The sequence below is a fragment of the Schistocerca gregaria genome, chromosome 2, assembly GCF_023897955.1.
Source record: "Schistocerca gregaria isolate iqSchGreg1 chromosome 2, iqSchGreg1.2, whole genome shotgun sequence".
Classification (NCBI taxonomy): domain Eukaryota; kingdom Metazoa; phylum Arthropoda; class Insecta; order Orthoptera; family Acrididae; genus Schistocerca; species Schistocerca gregaria.
In genome coordinates this window covers 12,568,511-12,584,581 of record NC_064921.1, presented here as the reverse complement: position 1 = coordinate 12,584,581, position 16,071 = coordinate 12,568,511, and the positions used below count along the sequence as shown (strand labels likewise).

General features: G+C 40.2%; 1 long non-coding RNA gene across 1 annotated transcript in view; it reads left to right on the top strand.

The window, feature by feature from the left end:
* The first annotated feature begins 8,879 nt into the window (after positions 1-8,879).
* Positions 8,880-16,071, top strand: part of LOC126336132 (uncharacterized) — a 50,267-nt gene continuing 43,075 nt past the window's right edge. The window contains exon 1 of the long non-coding RNA XR_007564902.1: positions 8,880-8,920. This is a non-coding gene — a long non-coding RNA (uncharacterized LOC126336132). The remainder of the gene's footprint in view (positions 8,921-16,071) is intronic.

Below are 16,071 nucleotides of genomic sequence, written 5' to 3'. Positions count from 1 at the left end.
CCAAAATTCAGAGTAAGCTGAGAACTAAAGCAGAGAGCTACCACAGTCAACAAGGAACAAACAGCCAAATTCCCCAAGTGAAGTTAATTAATGACTATTCACTGAGGTAACAATTGACAGTTTATACTGATAGCTAACAGGGTTTAAACTAAACGTGTTGAGAATTAGGACTAAGAATGCAAGGTTTAAGCAAGTAATTAAAGGCATAATGAGGAGGAACCTCAGGCTTAGGAAATATGCCTTAATCTCCTGATTTCAATAAATCAATAAAATAAGAGCAGATTACTGGTTTCTGCCCAGAGGTGAAACTCCACCATGGCACACGTCAAATGAGCAACTTCACTTCCTTCGAGGCCCCACAGTGTGACTGGTAGGGGGCAGCATACTGCCAGTCAATCTGGGTGCCACGTGATGACGGAAGTGCTGCCATGGCCAAATGCAAACATACCTCTGCTCTGTGCTCAGGGAATAGCAACATGTCATTTCCCACTGACACACATCAATGGGAACAGTGGTCTGCACAAATAAAGCTTCACACAATAAGGGCCAGGAAGTAGAAAATGTGAATGCTTGGCACAACTGACTAGAGATACAAATTAACACTCCTTAAAATTTGTATTATTCAGAAGCAAAAATTTAAGCACGTTCTGATACATTAGCTCAAGTGTACACATGTACCAAGGATGCTTTGCCTCCGACACAGATTGTGTTGGAGTAGATTCCCATCATGAGACTTAAAACACGGAATACTTTTACACTTGCATGATGCATGACCCAGAACACAAATTGCAATTAATAACATTGACTGATGATCATGCACTGAATCACTCATAGGTGCATTATTATTACAGATGCAATTCTAGATAACACAGACATGACCTTACTCAAATATAACAAAACAACTCAAAACTCGACTCAGCTGTGAAGGAGCAGTGCCTATGCAGGATTCCATCCAGGGTAATATTGCATCCTACCCCCACTTGTGATCATCAAGGAGCGATAAAATTTAAGCTTGTAGAATAAGCCAGTAACTTGCCAAGCAGGTTGTGTGCAATGTCCGCATGTCTTCTCGCATGTCAACGCTGTTGGTCCTCATGTGATCTGGTCCATTTTTCTCTCACTGACTCGACCTTCAGTGGCATCTTGGGTCCTGCACTGGATAGTGGGAGTCCTTCAAAAGTAACAAATTGCCAGCCATATGCACTCCAGCCAACTGTTCTCCAGGCCCCACCAAACGGACACACATGCACAATTGCACGTGTGCTTTGATCAAAGATATTAGCTTGCAACTTGCAATCTAATCAATATCAGTAACCTAAGTAGTTAAAGATGCCAGTGGAATACAGTGCCTCCAAGATTAGAGATACTGTTGCTCAGACTTGATTTGGTCCTTCTGTCCCTCAGTTTCTTCAAGAAAGTCAGTGTAAGTCTTCGCAGAGCATAACACAAATGGCTACCTTGACAAAATTTTTTGTTCTACCAATTGATACTGATTTGACATACATAACCCAACACAGTTCTGTCTTTTGAAGCACATGATCATCAGTTCCTATGGAGAGTCCTTGCCTTCTGAATGTACAGACAAACTTCTGCTCCCAACACCATGTTGATCTTGCAAGGTGACCAAAATTCTGGATCAAAAAGTTTTATACTCATCAAATCCAACACAATGTGATTGAGATGAGATGTCAGTTATCTTCAGCAACATTAAACAGACAGAAGGTAAAATGAAAACTTTTATACAGGAGTCAATATGAACGAAGATGCACTGTTTTGTTTCTGGTTTGATTCCATCTGTTCCTTGAATGTGTGCTCTACTTTGCCATTTGTGAATTCAGAGGCACTGTGCACATGGTTGAGATATAAATCGTGTCTGCAAGTCAGAAACTGAGAGAGCATAAGTTTTTCATGTGCCACTGCTATCTTTTAACCATATTATCATTGTTGTAAGCAATACTTGTTTGCCAGGGATGATTTAGGTGAGCAATAACACAATGCAGTTGATGGATGTATACCATTGTGTTTGTATTTTGTGTCACTAGGACAGTCCCGTACCTTTTTCCATTTTGTGTGTTTTATTTCTGTGTGGTGTGATTTTTGACAAGCGTGACAGCATACAGATGTGCAACTAGAAGCCCTACAAACATGCTTTAAGCAATTATGCAAACAATTTGTTGGGCATCAGAATAGGTTTGTGTTCACTACATGTGGCTTGCCTGAAATTTCTGCACTTCTGCAAAGCATGAGGCAAGTGGGACATGACAAATGCAGCACTAGCAGGGACTAGATCAATCTCAAATGCACAAAGTGCTTGGTGTTGCAGGTGGTCTGCTGTTTTTTCCCATATGCGCTGTGTCATGTAGGTCTGTATCCTTCTTGATTTCAGATTTGCATTTATTTTACAGAAAAACCTACCTCTCTCCTAATGTCAGAAAGCTTTTGAACTCTGATGTAATTTAAATTCTGTTCTCACAGACTGGTCAACATTTTCTACAAATAGCTGAGATATAGTTATGTCTTGCAAAGATTAATTTAGTTGTAATGCCATCAGCACATGAACATTGCTTGAAGTAGTCCAAGTATCTATGGTAAGAAATTAAGTGACCATTTGTCATTTGCTATCATCAGACAGCAAGAATAATTCAATTATTCCAATCACAAAGAAAACAGGTGATGACAGATGTGAAAAATTACTGAACTATCAGTTAAATAAATCATGCTGGAAAATACTAATGCGAATTCTTTACAGACAAATGGAAAATCTGGTAGAAACAGACCTCAGGGAAGATCAGTTTCGATTCCGTACAAATATTGGAACACATGAGGTAATACTGCTCCTATGGCTTACCTTAGAAGCTAGATTAAGGAAAGCCAAATCTATGTTTCTAGCATTTGTAGACTCAGATGAAGCTTTTGACAATGTTGACTGGAATACTCTCTTTCAAATTCTAAAGGTGGCAGGGGTAAAATACAGCGAGTAAAAGGCTATTTACAGTTTGTACAGAAAACATATGGCAGTTACGATAGTTATGGGACGTGAAAGGGAAGCAGTGATTGGGAAGGGAGTGAGACAGGGTCAGGGATGTTAGCCTCTCTGCAATGTTACTCAACCTGTATTTTGAGCAAGCAGTAAAGAAAACAAAAGAAAGGTTTGGAGTCGGTATTAAAATCGATGGAGAAGAAATGAAAACTTTGAGGTTTGTTGATGACATTGTAGTTTGTTCAGAGACAGCAAAGGACTAGGAAAACTAGTTGAACGGAATGGACAGTGTGTTGAAAGAAGGATATAAGATGACCATCAACAAAAGCAAAACGAGGATAATGGAATGTAGACAAATTAAGTCAGGTGACGTTGAGTGAGTTAGATTAGGAAATGAAATACTTAAGGTAGTAAAGGAGTTTTGCTATTTAGGGCGCAAAATAACTGATGATGGTCGAAGTAGAGAGGATATAAAATGTATACTGGCAATGGCAAGTAAAGTGTTTCTGAACAAGAGAAATTTGCTAACATAGAGTGTAGATTGAGGTGTCAGGAAGTTGTTTCTGAAAGTATTTGTATGGAGTTTAGCCATGTAATGAAGTGTAACGTGGGTGATAAATAGTTCAGACAAGAGAATAGAATCTTTCCAATTGTGGTGCTAAGAAGGATGCTGAAGATTAGATGGGTAGATCACATAACTAATTAAGAGGTATTGAATAGAACTGGGGAGAAGAGGAGATTGTGGCACAACTTGACTAGAAGATGGGATCGGTTGGTAGGCATGTTCTGAGGCATCAAGGGATCACCAATTTAGTATTGGAAGGCAGTGTTGAGGGTAAAAATAATAGAGGGAGACCAAGAGATGAATACACGAAGCAAATTCAGAAGGATGTAGGTTGCAGTAAGTACTGGGAGATGAAAAAGATTGCACAGGATAGAATAGGATGGAGAGCTGCATGAAACCAGTCTTAGGACTGAATACGACGACAACAACAACAACATCCATTTTCTGAGTCCTACGCCACCTTTGTGTACACCCACAAGGCAGCTTTCTAAGGATGACAAGAAATTCAATGGTCCCTGGCACCCTTCGAGAAACATTATTTCCCCAGTTGTGATGCCCAGGTAGAATATCTTACAAATGTAATCATTACTGCGACACAATGTTCCATTCTTGCACTTCATCTTTACTGTGCCATGTCACAGTCACTCAACTGACTGAGCCATGTAGGGACTCATCTCACATGCAGAGATGTGTCTCCATGTTTTTAACCATCATTCTATGATGGTAAAATGCATTCATTATAAACAGTTGCACACTCTGTGTCGTCGCACTCTTCAGGATAGCAAAAAGCTGGCTTTATATAATGTAATAGTTCTTTTAACAATTTCACTCCATCTTGTGTGTGTGAAACTCAAATGGCTCTCTGGGACCAAGATCCACTCACAAATTCCTGTCCGAATAGCAGCAGATGTAGTCATGATGGCCCCTATCACTATCTCTATGATATGTGATTTTATAATGGTCTGTTATACATTTCCCCTTCCACTATCATTTTGACTACTACACCAGGTCATTGTGAGGGGTGTTTGATCCAGCAAACTATGCTGTACTTCTATTTTGGTCACTGGCAGTATCCTTACACCTGCCTTCAAACATCTAGCAACTATGGTTTCCTTTCCCACCCTGTTGACTTGCGTTTTGAGGGCACCTTGTCCTACTCTGTGACAATGGCTGTATGTAGCAGCTGGAATTCAGACCGTTAAGCTCAATTAAAACTCAAATATTTTGTGATTCTTAACTTGGATCATTATGCAGCTTTATCAGTCTCACATTAATAGAATTTCATATCCATATACTTGTCACTGCACCTGATTCCTAATCACTATCAATATTTAATTTGCCAACTCATTAACAATTAGATGGGCATGTGCAGTGAGATGACATACCACTGGCACATTTAAGGTGTTTGATTTACACTAAAATAAGTTGACGTAAAGTTATTCAGTTTTTTTTTCTTCTTGCAGGAGCCACGAGAGGTGCAAGCAGAGGAGGTAGTAGCAGGTGAGATTTTCACTTTCTTCAGTAGCTTAATTACATGTTAAAGTAATCACTTTAATGTTATCTTGTGTGGCACATTTTTTCATAATTTTCTTGGACATTTATTCTTCATTGTTTGTGTACTAAAGCATATCAGTGAAACAGTTGTTCAGAATTTTATGCTAGAACCTGACACTGGATATTAATTACCTAGTACATAATTCATACTGAAAATTGGCAGTGCCTTTGTAACTACAAGTGATTGGTCACAAATGTGCAGTTGTGTTTCAAATGTGTACTGTGGTAGATTGTGAGGAAAACGTGATCAAAGAGGAAGAAGACAAATATTTAAGTAGGAAATTGACATTTAAAAAGTAAGTCATTGTAAAGGTAAGCTCATATTACTAATTGGTACACTACTACAAGAAGTAATGTTTAGATCACAGTCCCCTTATTCCATAGTCATGGCTCATACTAAAATCATCATCTTGAGAGAAATATTTTTAGGTATACAATTATTGCTCAGCATAGTTGAGCTTCTTAAAGAGGAAAATTAACAAAGTTATTGGGGACTGGAACAAGTTAACCACATTCACGGCCAGTGATTTGAAACGTTATCATCATCTCTTGAAATGAAGACTACTGTCCTTGTAATCCTTCTTCTTTCCCAAAGCAGTATTTTGCCACCTGTCTGATGTGTGAAATACCCTGACACATCTGAGTGCCACAGTTCACCATCACCTGCCAAGAGGCTATTTGACTACCAAATGACAACATGCTACAGGGTATATGGCGCCTGACTTGTTGGTAGCACCACAACATGTGTACTGCATTCTACAGACCCATCTCCAGTCCTCTCACCCACTGCACTTCCATGCAGGGAAGCTTCCCACCTTCACATTTCAGAAAAGCTGGTGTTAGTGGGTATGATCTGTATGGCTCAGGGTGTGAAGCAATCATTGAACTGAAGGATGTTTTGTTGCGCAGCCTGCCCAGGAACAGGGTATAAAATTGTTTCTTGCCCTGTTCATAGCTGGCCATTTCTGTGGACAGACAGCTCATTCATTGTCATGCCCTAATACAGTACTGTACAATGGGTGCATCAAAGTTTTATATATCACATGACTGGTTACACAGGTAGCCCTGATTTTGATGGGATAGGTCGTGATTGTGACAGCACAGGAGCAGTAGGTGGTGGTGGTGGTGGTGGTGGTGGTGGTGGTGGTGGTGAATGGACAGGTCTTACATCTAGGACTGTAACATTGATATGAGTGATGAGGTAATGGTTTGAAAATCCTTTTTAAACACTAAGAATCCTAAACCCCTCCTCTTGTTCAGATTTACTGAAGACATATTTGTGATCTGGATCAAGAGTAAAGGCAGCTTCTGCCCCTTTGCTTCACCTGGAGTTTCTTAAGGCAACATTCAACCTTCATAGAAATTGACATCCTTCAAAGATGGCTACATCACTGCTTCTGTCCATATCCAACATACTAAACACAAGTGATGCCTCCATTTTGACAACTGCCAACCATTCAGTACCTAGAATTTCCTTCCATACAGCCTATCCACCAACAGTTGTCACATCTACAGTGATGAACATTCCTCCTCGAAATGTACTGGTGGTCTCAATAAAGTGTACTGTAACAAATCTCCTGTGCCTTATATTTGCAGTCTCCCCACAAGTATCTCTGTCTGGCCACAGAGGAGCATTCCCCTCATAACTATGTACCAACCACAACTGGAACAACTGAATTACATTCTCCACCAAAGTTTTGAATACCCGTCATTGTGTTCTGAAATTTGAAATGCCATGCCTACCATCCTTCCCACCCTTCCCACAGTGGTATTGCTCTGTCCACCAAACTCAGAAAATATAATTGGCCATCTTAACACACACCCTGCTCCCAACCCATTACATCATGGCTCATATCCCTGTAACAGAACTAAATGCAAGACCTGTCCCATACATCCTTCCACTGTCACCTACTCCCGTCAGGTCACAAATATCACGTACCCACCAAAGGCAAGGTTTCCTGTGAAACCAGTCATGTGATTCACAAGCTAAACTGCACCCACTGTGCTGCTATCTGCATGGGACTGACAAGCAACAAGCTGTCTGTCTGCAGGAAAGGCCACTTACAAACTGCGGGCAGTAAACAAGTGGACCACCCTGTTGCAGAGCAAGCTGCCAACATCACATCATTCACTTCAATGATTGCTTGACAGCCTGTGCCATTATGGATCCTTCTGAACTGCACACGTGGGAATCCTGCCTGCAGTATATCCTTTGTTCCCATAACACTCCCGGCCTCAACCTTGCGTAGTCAGTTTCCTCACCCATTCTGACCTTTCCACGTCTCCATAGAAGAAATGTTTTCACACACGTGGAGAGAATGACTGATAATAAGTATCCAAAGATAATGTATGTACAGTTTCTCTGTCCCTTTGTTGGCAAAATATTTCCCATTTAGATATTTGCTACAGTCTGTTCCCAGACCAATCTGTTTGTATTCATGCCTCACCTCTGTACTGGGAGTCCAGCACGGAACTGCTATCTACCACCCATACTCGTGGTCATATGCACAAGGAGAGAAATATTGCTCAGATAGCCATAACGTTAGAACTTTGTTGTGACACATAAGGCACATGATAATGTTGTGCAAGTGAAGCAGCTTCCTAGTGCAAGCAACATAAAAGTACTTCATATATGCACTAAGGTTGTCACTAATGAGAATCATTCTTTGAAGTGTTAGGTGAACACTGCAAAGTTGCACTGGTGATATCCCAGATTCCAATGTTGTTGTTGTGCTCAGAGGAAAAGTTTTCTATGCAGCAGCAAAAAATATATCCACTGTCACCCTCATGGAGGCAATGGCAATGGCAGTGGCATATAGGAGGCATAGACCTGGAAGAATAATATAGGAATCGGGCCGCATGATTATTGAAGGAGGATGGTGAGGTGGAATGACACAGTGATCAAGGCTATGAAATGGAACACAAGGCAGAGGTATAATTTTCCAGAGACAAAGAAGTAATGAAAACAGCACAAAAAGAGAGATGTTCCTGAGTAGCCAAGTGGAATAGAGCTTCATTGCAGCACAGATTGTGTGTAACAAAATGCAGCTAATGAAACAGATTTCTAGTGAAGGTAAGATAGAGAATGCCCTGATCCACTGAAAGATATTTGCTACTATGAGAACTATTCCTTGAATCTCCATTTCAGCACTCTCTCTGTAACAACTGAGAAGCACTGCTGAAGGCACCTAATGTGTATTTTGCACTGGTGATGCCAATATTGAAGGCTACATTCTTATTAACATAGTCATGGCAATCCGAAGTTATAGTTGATGTAGAGTTTGTGATTTGGGGTATCCCTGAGAAAAAATTCATGATAATTTGAAATTGGGGGTGAAGTTCCCTGCAAGTCATTAAGTGCTCTCATTGTCAAATACATAATGAATATAATGTTTGCATATGCCTCCAGTGAATGAAGCTGCATAAACAGTCACAGACACAGTTCCTAACTGTCCCACTTGCCACAGTGAGATAATCCTGTTACATTATGTGAAATGTTGACAGTAAAAATTTAGTTTGTCCCTGTCAGTCTTCAGTTAGCAGCCTCCAACTGGAGTAAAGTTCTGGCTTTCTGTAAATGGGTTAGTAATGTTCACTGCTGTACATAATTGAGTAGATCAGATGCTCAGTTGTTCAATGATCAGTAGGCACTCTAAAAGATTGAAATAATTCTTTTATGTATCTTGTCATATTGTAACATTCTTACTTAATCACCTGTTTGTGTTACCTTTGCAGATAAAGTAGTTCTTATATTAACATGCAATTTCTTTTCTTGTCAATCAGGCCCTGTTGAGGAGCAAGTCCCACCTCCTATTGCTCAGGTGAGTGAGAGTAGAGGATAGCACCTGTGAGACTGGCCAAGCACAGGTGAGTCCCACCAGTAGCAAAACAAGTAAGGTTTCGTGGCATTTAATGAACCCCGCAGTGTTTCCTGGCCTTTTTCCCGGGTGCTCATAAATTTCAACAGCTAAGTGTTTTCATCCCTTTTGCGCACAGCCCTTCACAATCTCATTTTAATTAGTCAACTCCTTCCTATGTATCCTATTCATTTCCACTTTCTTTCTCATTATTTTTTGCACCACACTCCTTCCTGGCCCCACAACTTTTGCAACTTGGTCTACACTGGCGACCGAAATTTTATCTTAAGTCCATTATAAGAAACTCTTACTCCATTACCTCATCTGTGGGACGACAGATATGGGACACATGCTTTGTGAGAAATGCATTGTTTTTTGTGGAATACATTGAGCATAAATTTGTTGATAAAGTCTTCTGCCACCTATTCTGCAGCTGCTTGCACCTTTGATCACCTTGGCAATGTTCCAGTGTCTATTACCCTTACCAATCTCTTAATATGGTGCAGAGAGTGATTTTTCATAGGGATCTCATCCTGCAAACTGATGAGGAACTTGAGGTTAATTTGGATTTTTGTGGCATTCTTTTTGTTTGATGTGTTAGGAAGGGCCAGAAAGACAACCATCCGATACTGGTGCCTTCATTCTAGCTTTTGAAGGGGATACCCTCCCAGAGGGGTTAAGGTTTCGTGCTATAGATGTAACGTTAGCCATTCATCCCTCCCCCTATGTGCTTCTTTCCACGGTTGCATTTTGAGAATGTCATTCCACTGTACAGCAGACCCCATAGTGACTGTGAACACAGAGTTCATGATGAAAGCCCCTCTGTCATAAAACCTGTGTGTGATAAATGAACTGAAAGACACACCACCCACTCTCCAGATTTGCCCAGTGTACAAGAGAGAAGATCAAAGTATACATGTGTCTGTATCACCTGTATTTTGCTGAGGATGGCCGTAAGTATGAGACACTTCATCCACTGTTAGTATCTTCAACTTTCTTCTCTGTTCTTGTCTGTTACTTCATTTGCTCCTTTAACGTCTTTCTTGCGCAGCCCCGGTCTCTCCCTTCCCTCGCCGGTCTCTCCCTTCCCTCGCCGGTCTCTCCCTTCCCTCACCGGTCCCAGAGCAAACAAACAAAGAACAACATGTATCAATTAAACTATCAGAGGAAAACAAAATCTTAAGACTGCCACCAGAACAAGTACAAATAGAACACAAAGAGACACACATGTTAGATATAGAAGAAAAATTTCAGCTGACATATATAGAATACAAAGACACAAATACAGACATTAGACAATTCTTGCATAGACCGCCAAATAACCCACAAGTCGAAACAACAATAAAAACTATCAACACAATCATACACAAAAAAATAAATGAAAACACAACTATGGAAGAGTTAAAACTACTGGTTTATATAGGAGCACTCACTACACTAAATATACACACTAGGCAGAGATCAGAACCAACCAAAACACAGAAGAAATGCACAACCCAGCATGGCCACACAGGCTACAGATCAGAATAGAAAAACTGATCAAAGACATTGGACAGCTAACACAATTTATAAGACATCAAATGTCAGAAAAAAATGAAAAAGGTTAGGTAAAATCTCACAACAAGAAGCGATAGAGCAATTAGATGAAAAGAAGCAGAAATTACAAGCATTGGCCAAACGACTTAGAAGATACAAAAATGTGGAAATAGAAGGAAACAAAACCAAACATTCAACACAAACCAAAAGAAATTTTATCAGACAATAGATAACACACACATTGAAATAGACAATCCACCAAACATAACAGACATGGAACACTTCTGGACCAACATGTGGTCAAACCTGGTACAGTGTAACAGGCATGCATGGTGGATTCAAGCAGAAACAGGCATATACAAGATTATACCACAAATGCCTGAAGTGATAATTTTGCAACATGAAGTCACCCAAGCAATTAATTCTACTCACAATTGGACAAGATAAAATAGCAAATTTCTGGCTAAATAATTTAACCTCAACACATTCACATCTAACTAAATTATTTAACAGTTACATTGCAGATCGATACAGATTCCCTGATACACTTACACATGGAATAAATTATATGAAACCTAAAGATCAAGCAGACACAGCAAACCCAGCTAAATATCACCCCATAATATGCCTACCAACAATATAGAAAATATTAACTTCAGTCATTACACAGAAATTAATGACACATACAACACAGAACAAAATTATAAATGAATAACAAAAAGGCTGTTGTAGTGGAGCACGAGGATGTAAAGAGCAAATGATAATAGATGCAGAGGTAACATATCAAGCTAAAACTAAACAAAGGTTGCTTCACTATGCATACATTGAATACCGAAAAGCTTTTGATAGTGTACCCCCACTCATGGTTACTACAAATATTGGAAATATACAAATTAGATCCTAAATTGATACAGTTGCTAAACATAGTAATGAAAAATTGGAAAACCACACGTAATATCCAAACAAATTCAAATAACATCACATCACAGCCAATACAGATTCAGCGCGGAATATACAAAGGAGACTCATTAAGTCCTTTCTTGTTCTGCCTTGCTATGAACCCACTATACAACATGCTAAATAATACAAATTATGGATACAATATTACTGAGACATACCCACACAAAATCACACATTTGCTATACATGGATGATCTAAAACTACTGGCAGCAACAAATCAACAACTCAACCAATAACTAAAGATAAGGTAAGCATTCAGCAATGATATAAATATGGCTTTTGGAACAGTCAAATATAAGAAAAATAGCATAGTCAAGGGAAAACACTAAACAAGAAGATTACATATTGGATAACCACAGTGACTGCATAAAGCGATGGAAAAAACAGATGCCTATAAATATCTAGGATACAGACAAAAATATAGACAAAGACTAACAAAAATACTGAAAACAGAATTGACAGCACGAAACAAAACAAAAGCTATAAATAATTGTGCTATACCAATATTGACCTACTCAGTTGGAGTAGTGATATGGAGTAATACAGACCTAGAAGCACTCATTACACTTACACAATCACAATGCCACAGATATAGAATACGTCACATACATTCAGCAACAGAAAGATTCACATTAAGCAGAAAGGAAGGAGGAAGGGGATTTATTGACATAAAAAACCTACATTATGGACAGGTAGACAATTTAAGAAAATTCTTTCTAGAAAGAGCATAAACTAGCAAAATACACAAAGCAGTCACTCATATAAATGCATCGGCTACACCACTGCAATTTCATAACCACTTCTACAACCCTTTAGATCAAATAACATCAACAGATACAAAGAAATAAATTGGAAAAAGAAAACACTACATGGCAATCACCTGTATCATCTAACACAGCCACACATCGATCAAGACTCATCCAACACATGGCTAAGAAAAGGCAATATATACAGTGAGATGGAAGGATTCATGATTGCAATACAGGATCAAACAATAAACACCAGATATTACACCAAGCATATTATTAAAGATCCCAATATCACAACAGATAAATTCTGACTTTGCAAACAACAAATAGAAACAGTAGAACACATAACAAGTGGATGTGCAATACTAGAAAATACAGAATACCCCAGGAGACATGACAATGTAGCAAAAATAATACAATACATCAACAGCTTGCCTTACAACATAAACTTATACAACAACATGTTCCCACATACAAGTATGCACCGCAAAATGTACTGGAGAATGATGAATACAAATTATACTGGAACAGAACCATCATAACAGATAAAACAACACCACATGACAAACCTGACATCATACTCATCAATAAAAAGAAGAAATTAACACAACTAATCGAAATATCCATACCCAATACAACAAATATACAAAAGAAAACAGGAGAAAAAAATTGAAAAATACATCCAACCTGCTGACGAAGTCAAGGATATGTATCATCAGGATAAAGTTGACATTATACCAATTATTCTATCAACTGCGGGACTCATACCACACAATATCCACCAGTACAACAATGCAATACAGCTACATCCAAACTTATATATACAACTACAGATATCCGTAATTGTTGATACATGTTCAATTACCCGAAAGTTCCTAAATGCAATATAACATGTACCGTACAGTTAAAAGTAAATCACGCTTGATCAAGGTTCGCTTCAGTTTCTACTTTAGACCAGACATAATGTCTGGGATAAGAAAGAAATAATAATAATAATAATAATAATAATAATAATAATGGAAACATAAATCCCAAGACAAAATGTTCCTCCCTCGCATCTGTCATCTTATTGAGGTATATCACCTCATCCTTGTCGGTGACGACTATTAATGGCGAGGTGGTTTTTTCACCTGGATTTTGGCCACACAATCATCCAGAGGAATTGCCATGGATACTATAATCACTTACCCGAAATGCAACCTTCTGTCAGAACTGTACTGTCCCCAGGCAGCATCTGGTAGGATCTTCCCTTTAATTCACTCCAATGTCATTAGTGACCTGATCCCCCTATGTATCAACCTGGAAGCAACCTCTGGGAATCACCATTTGCAGTGTCCACTTTTCTTCAGGTAAGATAACTCCTTATGTTGCACTGTACCTTAATCCAGCATTTTCCACCCCCGTTTCTCCTCCTTTGGGACCTGAATGCCTGCAACTCACTATGGGAGAGTATATCTTCAATGGGTAGTTGTGTCTTAAATATCTAGCTTATTACAGACGTGAATTTGTGTCTCCTCAATTATTGTTCCTCTACCCAGTTCAGTGCTAATCATGACACCTTTACTGGTATTGATCTCATGATCTCCTCCCCTGCCTTTGTGGTTTCCCTACATTTGTCATCACATGATGGCTCTTTGTGATAGTGACCACTTTCCAGTGATTCTATTGTTTACCTGCTGCTGCCAGGCAGACAGGTCCCCAAGTTATGCATTATGCAGGGCCAATTTTCCTTTATATATATCTGCTATGCATTTGTACACCTCCGTGTTTAATTCCATTGATATGGTGAGTCAAGGTATATATGCCACTCTTCTTCACGCTGCTGGCACTGCTGTGCCCCCCATCCACAGGTCCTCCATTGTCAACTGATACTGTGGTGGGCCAAGGGCATCACAGTCGCTGTCCATAACCACTGATGGGCATTGCAGCAATTTAAGTGATACCTTTCAGAGACCAACCTCTTCGCATTTAACTGTGTCCATGATAAGGCTCATTATCTTATTAATCAGCATAAAAAGGAATGCTGGGAGCACTATGTGTTCTCCCTGGGGACATATTCATCTTCATCTTCATCGCAGATTTGGTCCACGCACCGCAGCGTTCTGGGCTGCCAGTGACTATCAGTTGTCCGGGGCCTTAACCTTGAATGTGATCTGTGCACTGATCCATTGGTCCTCACAGAACACCTTGCTACACACTTTGTGATGGCATTGACATCATCTTTCTTTCCTACTAACTTCCTCCAGCAGAAGTGCGGTGTTGACTAGACACCTGTTTGTTTCATCCCACACCACATGGAGCCCTATAATGAACCCCTCACTGAATGGAAATTGTTGCAGGTTCTTACCTCTTCACGGGACATGGCACCTGGCCAAGATTACATCCACAACCAGATTGTCTTGGATCTCAAACTGCATTTGGTTCACATCTGATTTATGGTCACAATGACCAGACAGTATAGTTATTCCTTTCCTTAAGGCCAGGAAGAACCCAACAGCTCCCGACAGCTACCACCAAATTAAGCTGACGAACGTAATGTGTAAACTGCTTGAGGGGATGGTTAGCTTCAGATTATGTTGGGTACGCAAATCTCTGTGCCTTTTGTCCCCATATCAAGCAAGACAATCTCCAACTGACCATTTACTTGGATTGGAAACAGCCACCTACAGGTTTTTACTCACTGCCCACATCTTGTTGTGGTCTTCTTTTTACCTAAGGCACATGACATGGGTTGGTGCCATCACATTTTAGTTACCCTTCATGACTGAGGCTTCAGTGGTCCCCTTCAGAATTTTATCCACGAAATTTTCTCTCAGCGGCTCTTTCAGGTTCAAGCTGGCACTTCACTCAGCACCCTGGCATTCTAGAGAATGGTATTCCACAGGGGTCGGTGGTAAGTGTCCCACTCTTCCTCTTTGCAATCAACCTCTGTTGAGCCTCTGGTTACTCTGGCATTGTACATTGATGATTTTTGCATGTGATGTAGCTCCAATTAAATAGGATCTAGTGAGCGCCGGCTCCAAGATGCCATCCCATGGAGGTGACCAGTTCCTCGATGTTGTACCACAGTCCTGTTTCTTGGGCCTTATCTTTGGTAACAAGCTGACATGGCTGTCCCACATTTTCCACCTAAAGACTGTATGTATGTGGGAGCTTAATGCTCTCTGCCTGCTGGCCCTCTTCTCTTGGGGTGCAAACTGTATCACTCTTTTCTATCTTTACTGTGATCTGGCCTTGTCCAAACTAGATTGTGGTAGTCAAGTTTATGGCTCAGCAGCTCCTTCTACTTTGAAACTTCTTGACGCTCTTCACCATTGTGGGGTGCCTTTCACACTAGTCTCATCGATAGTCCCTCACAGAAGTGGGGCTTCCCCCACCACAGATACAACAGAGCAAACTACCACTTTCTATTGCAGTCATCATTTGCCTGTTCCCTGACCATCCGATGTACCCTATGCTGTTCACCAATAAGGGATGTCTTGCTCCTGAGACCCGCTCTTGTGTGGGACTGACAGTTGGCATGCATCACACTTCCCTGTGTTAGGATCCCCATCTCCACTCACTGTAATGCACCTCGTGTCTTTCCTTCCATACCCCCCCCCCCCTCCATACACCCCCCCCCCCCCCTTCCTCTCGACTGTAACTAGACCATGGTTAAGGACTGATCTATTCCATGGTCCTAAGATCTCTGTGTTGCCCCTTTGGTTCTCCACCAATTTGTACGTGCCATCCTTGAAGAGCTCCAGGGTGCCACAATCTTGTACACTGATAGTTATAAGACAGGCAGTAAGGTGGAATACACTTTCATGCCTCCTACCGTCTTAGCAAAAAATTTACTGCTGGGATCATTTAGTGTGTTCACAACAGAGA